Below are 8,642 nucleotides of genomic sequence, written 5' to 3' on the forward strand. Positions count from 1 at the left end.
ACAGGATTGTGATACTGGTTTCCAGTATTCCAGAACACCATTCTATTTTTTTTTCATTTAATAAACATTTACTGAACACCTATGTGCCAAATGCTGTGCCGACCCTGAGGATACACTGATGGATAATGGAGGACAGCGTCCTCTTGGCACCTATCATCTGACCATGAATAGAAACATTCAATCACTTTCAACAACTAGGGGACACAAAATAAGGGAACCATTACCAGTCTGGGAGTCAGAGAAAGCCTCCCTGAGGAAGTAGTATCTAAGCTGAGGCTGAAGGGTAGACAGGATATAGTCAGGCACAGGCGGTTGGGGGCAAGGTAAGTAGAGAGATGGAACCACATGTTCAAAGGCCATGAGAGTGCGGTGAGTTCAAGGAACAAACGGAAATCTGACATGACTGAGGCAGAAAGAGTGAGTAGCAAAAGGTGAAGTTGGGGATGATAGGAGCAAGCAGATTGGAGTAGTTAGTAGGCCAAGCTGAGAACAACATATTGCTATCCAAGGACAATGACAGGATTCAAATAGGACTTGCTGGCTGATTGGATGTGAAAGTGGTGCTTGATGATGCTGGATTTACAATACACATTTCTAAGAAAAACTAAGAATGTAAGAGGAAAAACAAATTTGGGGGAAACTATTTTGCTGCTTCATTCTGTTTTTAAGTATTTGTATTTTTAATTAGTGTAAGATGCTTATTTTGATATTTCAAAACATCTGAAATCTGAGTGTTATGTAAAGATCCCATTTTTGTTTCATATGTGTGTAATATGTATTTTTATATATGTGAGAGAATAGGCACAAAATTAAAACAATGCGTCCCTCTAGAAAGTAGGACTGCAGAAGGTTTTCGCTTTTTACTTTGCATATTTCTGTATTGTTTAAATATTTATGAACCTATATTTTCTATATAATTATTAAAATGTTGCCTATAACGTTCAAAAAAAAGAGAAAAGGAAATAAAGGAATGACCTTTTTACAGATGAATGCTAGCTGGAAAATATAGAAGAAATGACTGAATTAAGAAATCTTCCTTTTGTCACCACAATGTGATAAATGATTCAGGTGGGAATCATCAATGGATGCAAATTCATTAGGAGAGATTGATAAGAAATATGCCTGTAATAGATTTATTGTAAAGAATGGTCCCAGTTCTTCTTCCCCTATAGCCATGCCTCTTGCAAAGAGACTTTGTAGCTCCCTGCAACAAGAAATGGAGTCTATTTTCCTACGAATCTCAGCTGGGGTTGTGATTTGTTTTGACCTATGGAATGTGGAAGAAGTGACAGCGTGTTAGTTCCTAGGCTAGGCCTCACCTACTTCCACTTCCTCTCTTGGAATCCTACCATTTTCATGAGACTAAACATAGACTAGCATGCTGAGGAGATCCGAGATGCCACAGGCAGCAGAGCCACCTAACCAATCCAGAGCTGACCATAGATGTGTGATGAAGTCCAGCTGAAAGCAGAACTGCCCTCTGAACTCAAATTGCCAACCCTCAGAATCACGAGCTAAATGTGTCATTGTTTTAAGCCACTCAGTATTGAAATGGTTTGTTATACAGCAATAAGTAACTGATCTGAAATCACACAGATTAATTTCTAATTGCAAAGGTGAAAATATGTGCCCATCAGTGGAGTGACCTGGTATTTACTACCTTAACCCTCACTAATAGTGGAACTTGACCTTGTTGTTTCCTTGGGTAATGCAATAGCAAATACACAACATGAACTATGATATATTCTTGCCAAATCCTTTAAACTGACTCTAACAAAGCATCTAAACCTCCAATGCACACAGGAAATACAGGGAAGAACAAAGCAAGGTATACGGTAGTATGAAAAAATAAACAAATCAAGAACCTGGGAATTTTACAAGATGCTCAGCCTGAACCTTTTAGAAAAGTAAAATGTATAAAAATATAAAAGCTAAAGTGGCATTACAGTTCTGGAGGCTGAGAAGTCCTAGATCAAGTCACGGGTAGATTCAGTGTCTGCTGAGAGACTGCTTCCTGGATCACAGACAGCCATCTTCTCACTGTCCTCACGTGGTGGAAGGGACAGTGGAGTTCTCCAGAATTTCTTTTATAAGGACACTAATCCTATTCATGAGGGCTCTACCCTCATGACCTAATCACCTCCTAATCCTAAAGGCCCCACCTCCTAATACCATCATGTTGTGGTGTGGTTTCAACATGTGAGTGTTGGAAGGGATACAAACATTCAGTCTATGGCACCAGTCAACCCACAGAATCATGAGGAGTAATAAATAATTCTTGTTTGAAGCCCCTAAGCTTTGGGATGAGATGTAACATGACAATAGATAACTGAAACACACAGATAATCTTCACAGAAACTCTTTAAGGTAATTGCTATTATTATCCTCATCATAAGAAAACAAATGCTTAGTGAGTTTAAATAACTTGTCCAAAGTCACAGAGTTCAGAAGTGGTAAAACCAGAAATTAAAATCCATATTGGTTCTAGAGCCTAAGTATTATATCACAGAGTTTCTGATGGCTAATCTGCGCCCTAAGATAAAAAATAAACTGTAAAATCCAGTTACAGAGTCAAAAAGATCTAGAAAAAATCGTATTCAGAACATGAAGGAACAAATGCCTTCACTCAAACATTTCTGTCTCCAAACACTGCCTCCGGGTGACAAAAATGCTATAGGGCTTTTACTCAGAAAATACTTTGTCATAAACAGCCTTATTAGTATTCACCCCAGGAAATGCTAGAATGTGAGGAAACACAGAGACTTTTACAAAAAATAACCACCCTCCCAGAGAGAGTAAAAGGAGGAAAGATATTAATTCGAACAAAGTACTAACACTAACATGTGGTCTCCCTGGGTTATCATGGTTCAGGAGGAATAAACCTTTGAAAAAAGATTAAAAATTAATAGCTTAGGGAATAGAGTCAATGGAAGTGTAATAGATATATACTATGTCAGAGGGGCAATAGATTGGGGGAGGGGAGTTATCACTTTGTGAGGGTTAAAATGTCTAACTATTGCATTGGTTTGTGCACCTGAAACTTAAAAAAAAAAAAATCAGTGACAGAGAAGTTGTGTAATATCCCTAGACATTAGATGATGACACAAGTAAAGAGTTAGCAGGAGCGGGCTTGTGAGCTGGCAGGATGGGACAGGCAAAGAGTTAACAGGAGCGAGCTTGTAAGCTGGCGGGAGCAAGCTTAAACTTAACTGCTTGGCTCTGACTTCCCTGGCTAGCACTGCACCTGCAAGCTGACAAGCACCTTCCATCCATCAAAGGCAGAAACACAACAGTTCCCAATTGCAATGGCAACTCCCTGCAAGCTGACATCCATCATAGACAGAAACAGGATAGTTCCCAGGAGAAGATAATTGTAATGACAGCCCCCTGCAAGATGACAAGCACCCTACATATTGCATGGGAAAATATAAAACCCCAGCACTCATCTGTGCAGCTGTCTCCATCAGACTCTGTCCTGGCAAACTTTATCCAGTATCTCTCTTACCCAAATGTCTCTGCAGCTGTCTCCATCAGACTGCCCTGGGAAACTTCTGCCAGTATCTCTCTTTTACCCCTCTGTCTCCTCAGCTCTCCCTCTCAGACTATCTTGGTAAAACTTCTGCCAGTTCCAAACCGAACTCTCTCTCTCTCTCTTTTTAACTTTCAATAAATCTTTTCTTACTCTTGTAGAGTGTCGTAAATGCTTTTACATTCTGTGAACAACCAGGGGTTAATTCTACATCAAAACATTAGAATAATGCAAATTAAGATTAAAATGAGATATAACCACATACCTATTAAAACAGCTAAAATATAAATAGCGACAATGCCAAATGCTAGTGAGGATGTCGAGCAACTGGATCTCTCATACATTGCTTGTGCAAATGTAAAATGGACAGCTATCGTTTGACAGTTTATTATAAAGCTAATCATGCACTACCATACAACCCAGCAATCACACCTTCTAAGCATTTATCCCAGAGAAGTGAAAATGCATGTCTACACAAAAACTTGCACATGAATTTTCACAGCAGCTTTATTTGTAACAGCCAAAATCTGGAAACAACCAAACTGTCCTTCGGTGGACGAATGGTTCAATAAACTGTGGTACATCCACTGCATGGAATACTAATCAGCAAGAAATAGGATCGAAATATCAAAACACACAACAACTTGGATGAATCTCAAGAGCATTATGCTTAGTGAAAAATGCCACCCTGAAGAGGTAAAAAAGAAAAAAAAGAAAGTCACACGCTGCATAACTCCACTAGTATAACATTCTCGTTGTGACAAAACCGCAGTGATGGAAAACAGATTAGTTAGTGGTTGCCAGGGATGAAGGATTGTAGGGAGGAGAGGGGTTTGTGTGACTATAAAAAGGTAACAAAAGGGAGATCTTTGTGATAATGGAATGGTTCTAGGTCTTGATTGTGGTGGTAGTTACCCTAATCTGCATGAGATATAATAGCATCGAACTATATACACACAGTGTCAATTTTCTGCTTTTGATACTGCACTATAGTCGTACAAGGTGTGACCATTGGGGTAAACTGGGAGAAGGATACATGGGCCTCTGTGTACTATTTTTGAAACTTCTTATAAATTGATAATTATTTCAAAACTAAAAGGTTAAAAAATTACAACATAAAAGATACCTCAATAAAGTCAATTTTAAAAATGAGAGGAAATCAAATAAATTAATCTCTTACTGGATGTAACATCTTGTTTATCCTTACTTCTATTTTCCCTGGTACTAATTCTTTGATCTTGTTTATATTCTATCGTATGTGTTCTGATTGTGGCCAACAAAAGAACTTTGTGGAATACGGCATGAATAAAACAGTAAATATTACTTTGCATTTAACCAACAATTATGAAGCACTTACTTTCTGCCAGGCAATGTGCTAGGCACTATGGATATGACTAATACCTGAACTCGTGCTCAGGTTTGCCTCGACACATCCCACCACCTCCACCTCATGCTTTCCCCCTCTCCATACACAGTCCCTAACCTAGTTTTCTCCCATACTTCATTGCTTGTTCTTGTATCTTTCATCAAAACTTAAATTGTACTTCTTAGAGGAAAATAAGAAGCCAGGAAACAGAACCCTTTGGTTCCCACCAGAGAACATGATAGCTCAGGACAAAGAAGTGGTAGAAGGGAATGGCTACAGAGGCAGCCAACATAGACAGAGTGTGTGGAGAAGGGTGGGTGGAGGTGTGCCGCAAGTAAAGGAGTCCCATGAACTATTCTGTGGTGCCAGATTCAAGGCTATTTATTCTGGCCCACACCCACTCTGACAATGCAAATTCATACCATTATTCCCAGGAAGGATTCATGTAAATCTAACACCAAGACTGGAAAAAAATAGTTCAAACAATAGTGGTATCTTCATAAATATGAAAGATATTTTTTTGTTAGTGGCATGGCATTCTGTAAAAATCACTGTGAATGCAGATCTCAGAGTAGTTACTTAGGTAGAGTGATCAATGGCCATTATTCCATACCCCTGGACATGGGTGATCATGGATGAACAGGCAATGTCCAAGAATCTACATCAGTTATTGCTTTTTTTTTTAATCTGAGACTTTCAAACACCAGAAAACATTTATTAAACATAGGCACGTTCAGCACTGTGGTACGCTCAGAACCACAGAGATGGAATCACCCCTTCTCATAAGGACCCACATGTGTCCTTATGAAGTACAAGTAAGTTCCCTTTTAAAACTTTTTTTCTTGTTTCAATCCTGTCTTGAACACTCGTGAATATGGTGAAGTTTGTGATTCTTTTTCCTCAATGTATGTATAATCTCATCAAGGATATTCTTAGTGTACCTAGGATGAAGGCACAGAACGTGTACTGTCCCTACCAAAGAGCAGTCCAGCCTGTTAGCACTCCCAAAAAGAACCTAGCTTGGTATTAAATGAGCCTCTTACTGAGATTTCAAAAAATTGTCAATATAAATCTTGACTCAAGAATAAGATGGCGGGCCAGCCCGGTGGCTCAGGTGGTTAGAGCTCCATGCTCCTAACTCCAAAGGCTGCCGGTTCAATTCCCACATGGGCCAGTGGGCTCTCAACCACAAGGTTGCTGAGCTCCCAGATGGCTCAGTGGGTTGGAGCGCGTCCTCTCAACCACAAGGTTGCCGGTCCAACTCCCACAAGGGATGGTGGGCTCTGCCCCCTGCAACTAACAATGGCAACGGGACCTGGACCTGGAGCTGAGCTGCGCCCTCTACAACTAAGACTGAAAGCACAACAACCTGAAGCTGAATGGCACCCTCCACAACTAAGATTGAAAGGACAATAATTTGACTTGGAAAAAAAAAGTGGCAGTACACACTGTTCCCCAATAAAGTACTGTTCCCCTTCCCCAATAAAAAGTAATAATAATAAGAAGAAGAAGAAGAAGAAGATGGCATGAGGAAGCTGGAATTCAAGTTCCACAACCACAATAGACTAAGTCCAACTCACCCATATATATATACTCCCAGCACTTAGCTTGGTGTCAGGTACATACCTGTTGCTCAATATTTTTTAAATTGAAAACAGACAAGATGGCTTATCAGAAGAATTCCCTCCTGACTTAAGGCACCTCTGAAACAAACAGAAATATTATACATCTGATCCCAAAAGTATGTGGGAAACAATGCTGATTTCAATTTCTCCACCATACGCATAGACTTCAAAATCTTTATCTCTATCCCAAGCCCCAGATCCACATTTTTAAAGGCCTACTAGAAGATGCCACCTGGATCTGGCTGGAGCCTCCCAATAAATATGTTTAAATCAAGTCAACCTCCAAATCTTCCTAGTCTCCCAAACTAGACCAGTGGTTCTATGAAACAAGCACCTAACAGATCATGGAGTCAGTAGGTTATCAAAGGTAGGTTGATGGAGTAGATCAACCCCAGGTGCATGGGTAAGAGCATGCATTGTCTGTAGAGAATTTTAAAACAATAATAAACAGCCTGGTGGAGAGCCAAGGAACTCTAGGGCCAGAGCAGTGCTACCCCGTGGTGAGCCTGTGGCGGGGGTGGGGCAGTGCAGCCCCTCCACCCACACTCTGGCCCCTGCCAGGGTGGTGGGGTGAGGTCCCAGGGACCGGCATTTTTTTACCATCTGTGAAAACTTCCCTGTAATTCATGTTTCCTCTCCCATATTAAGAATAATACCAAATTGAAAAGTATGCATGAGTATCCTAAAAAAAAGAAAAAGGAAGATTTTACACCCTTCTGGTTATTCAGATTTCTTTGCTATAAACAGAATTGCAGATGGATTCAATGGAATTTTTTTCTGATTGATACAGTGTCTGTTGTATGAGACAACCAGACTTAAAATATTTTGACAACAAAGATAATGATTCTGATACATCAATAATGATTCTGAGACATCAAATGACTTGCCAAAATTTAGATGGAATCAAGGCCAGAAACAGAAATCAGAACTATCTGGTTCCCACTCCCACACTTAGAATTCTAGACCACACTGCCTTGTCTACAGAAAAATCTGCTGATACTGAAATTTGTAATGAAGGATGTGACTCACCTGAATCAGTCCACCAACAAACACAAGACTAGAGTCCTATAGAAGCTCACACTGCTGAAGATGTTCCGATTGCTGCAGAAGTGCATGCAGTTTCTGAAGATTATGATAGAGACAGAAAACAATACCTCTCTGAGTCTCCAAGACCAAACTAATGAAGAGCCACCGGCTACACTGCGAGATTCTTGACAAGAGCCAAGCTTTGAATGCCCAGCAGAAATGGCCTTTACTATAGCAGCGGTCTCTATAAATGTGAACTTTGCAAGTTCGACAGCAAATATCTTTCTGATTTAAAGCAGCATGTGATCGTGAAGCATAAGGGTACTGATGCAAATTTGTGTCTCGTATGCGAGGAAAGGTTTCTCTGCCAACCTGCTTCTGATCAAACATGCCCAACTGCATGAAGAGGATCCCTACATTTGTATATACTGTGGTTATAAGACTAATTTTTGAGAACCCCAGCCAGCTCATGGCAGATACCCATTTTAGTCATCACCTTTATTGGTGTGAGCAGTGCGATGTACAGTTCTCAAGCAGTGAACTCTACCTACATTTCCAGCAGCACAGCTGTGATGAACAGTACTTGTTGTCAGCTCTGGGAACTTGAAACAAATGATCTGGAAGATTTGCATAGCCATGCAGTAAATGAACATGCATGAAAATTAATAGAGTGACAAGTATAACAATGGAGAACATGGTACAATACAGCCTCTTGAGCAAAATTACCATTGACAAATGTAAAAACTTCTTTATGTGCCAAGTATGTGGTTTTCAGAGTAGACTTCATACAGATGTTAACAGGCATGTTGCCATTGAACATACTAAAGTGTTTCCTCATGTTTGTGATGACTGTGGGAAATGCTTTTCAAGTATGCAAGAATATTGCAAATATTTAAATTCACATTTATGTGAAAGGATTTTTTAATGTCAATACTGTCAACACTCAACAGGATAAATTGAAGATCTTAAAATTCATCTAGACTTCAAGCATTCAGCTGACTTACCTCATAAATGTAGTGACTGCTTGATGAGGTTTGGAAATGAAAGGGAATTATTACGTCATCTTCCAATCCATGAGACAGTTCATTCTCTTTAA

The 8,642-nt window shown here is 39.8% G+C and overlaps 1 pseudogene across 1 annotated transcript; it reads left to right on the forward strand.

Annotated features, from left to right (window-relative positions):
- Positions 1 to 7,189: 7,189 nt before the first annotated feature.
- LOC308497859 (zinc finger protein 639-like) lies at positions 7,190 to 8,642 on the forward strand (annotated as a pseudogene). The gene has a single exon. The product of its transcript is annotated as a zinc finger protein 639-like (transcript).

Source organism: Rhinolophus hipposideros (assembly GCF_964194185.1).
Source record: "Rhinolophus hipposideros genome assembly, chromosome: 5".
In the NCBI taxonomy this organism is placed as follows: Eukaryota; Metazoa; Chordata; class Mammalia; order Chiroptera; family Rhinolophidae; genus Rhinolophus; species Rhinolophus hipposideros.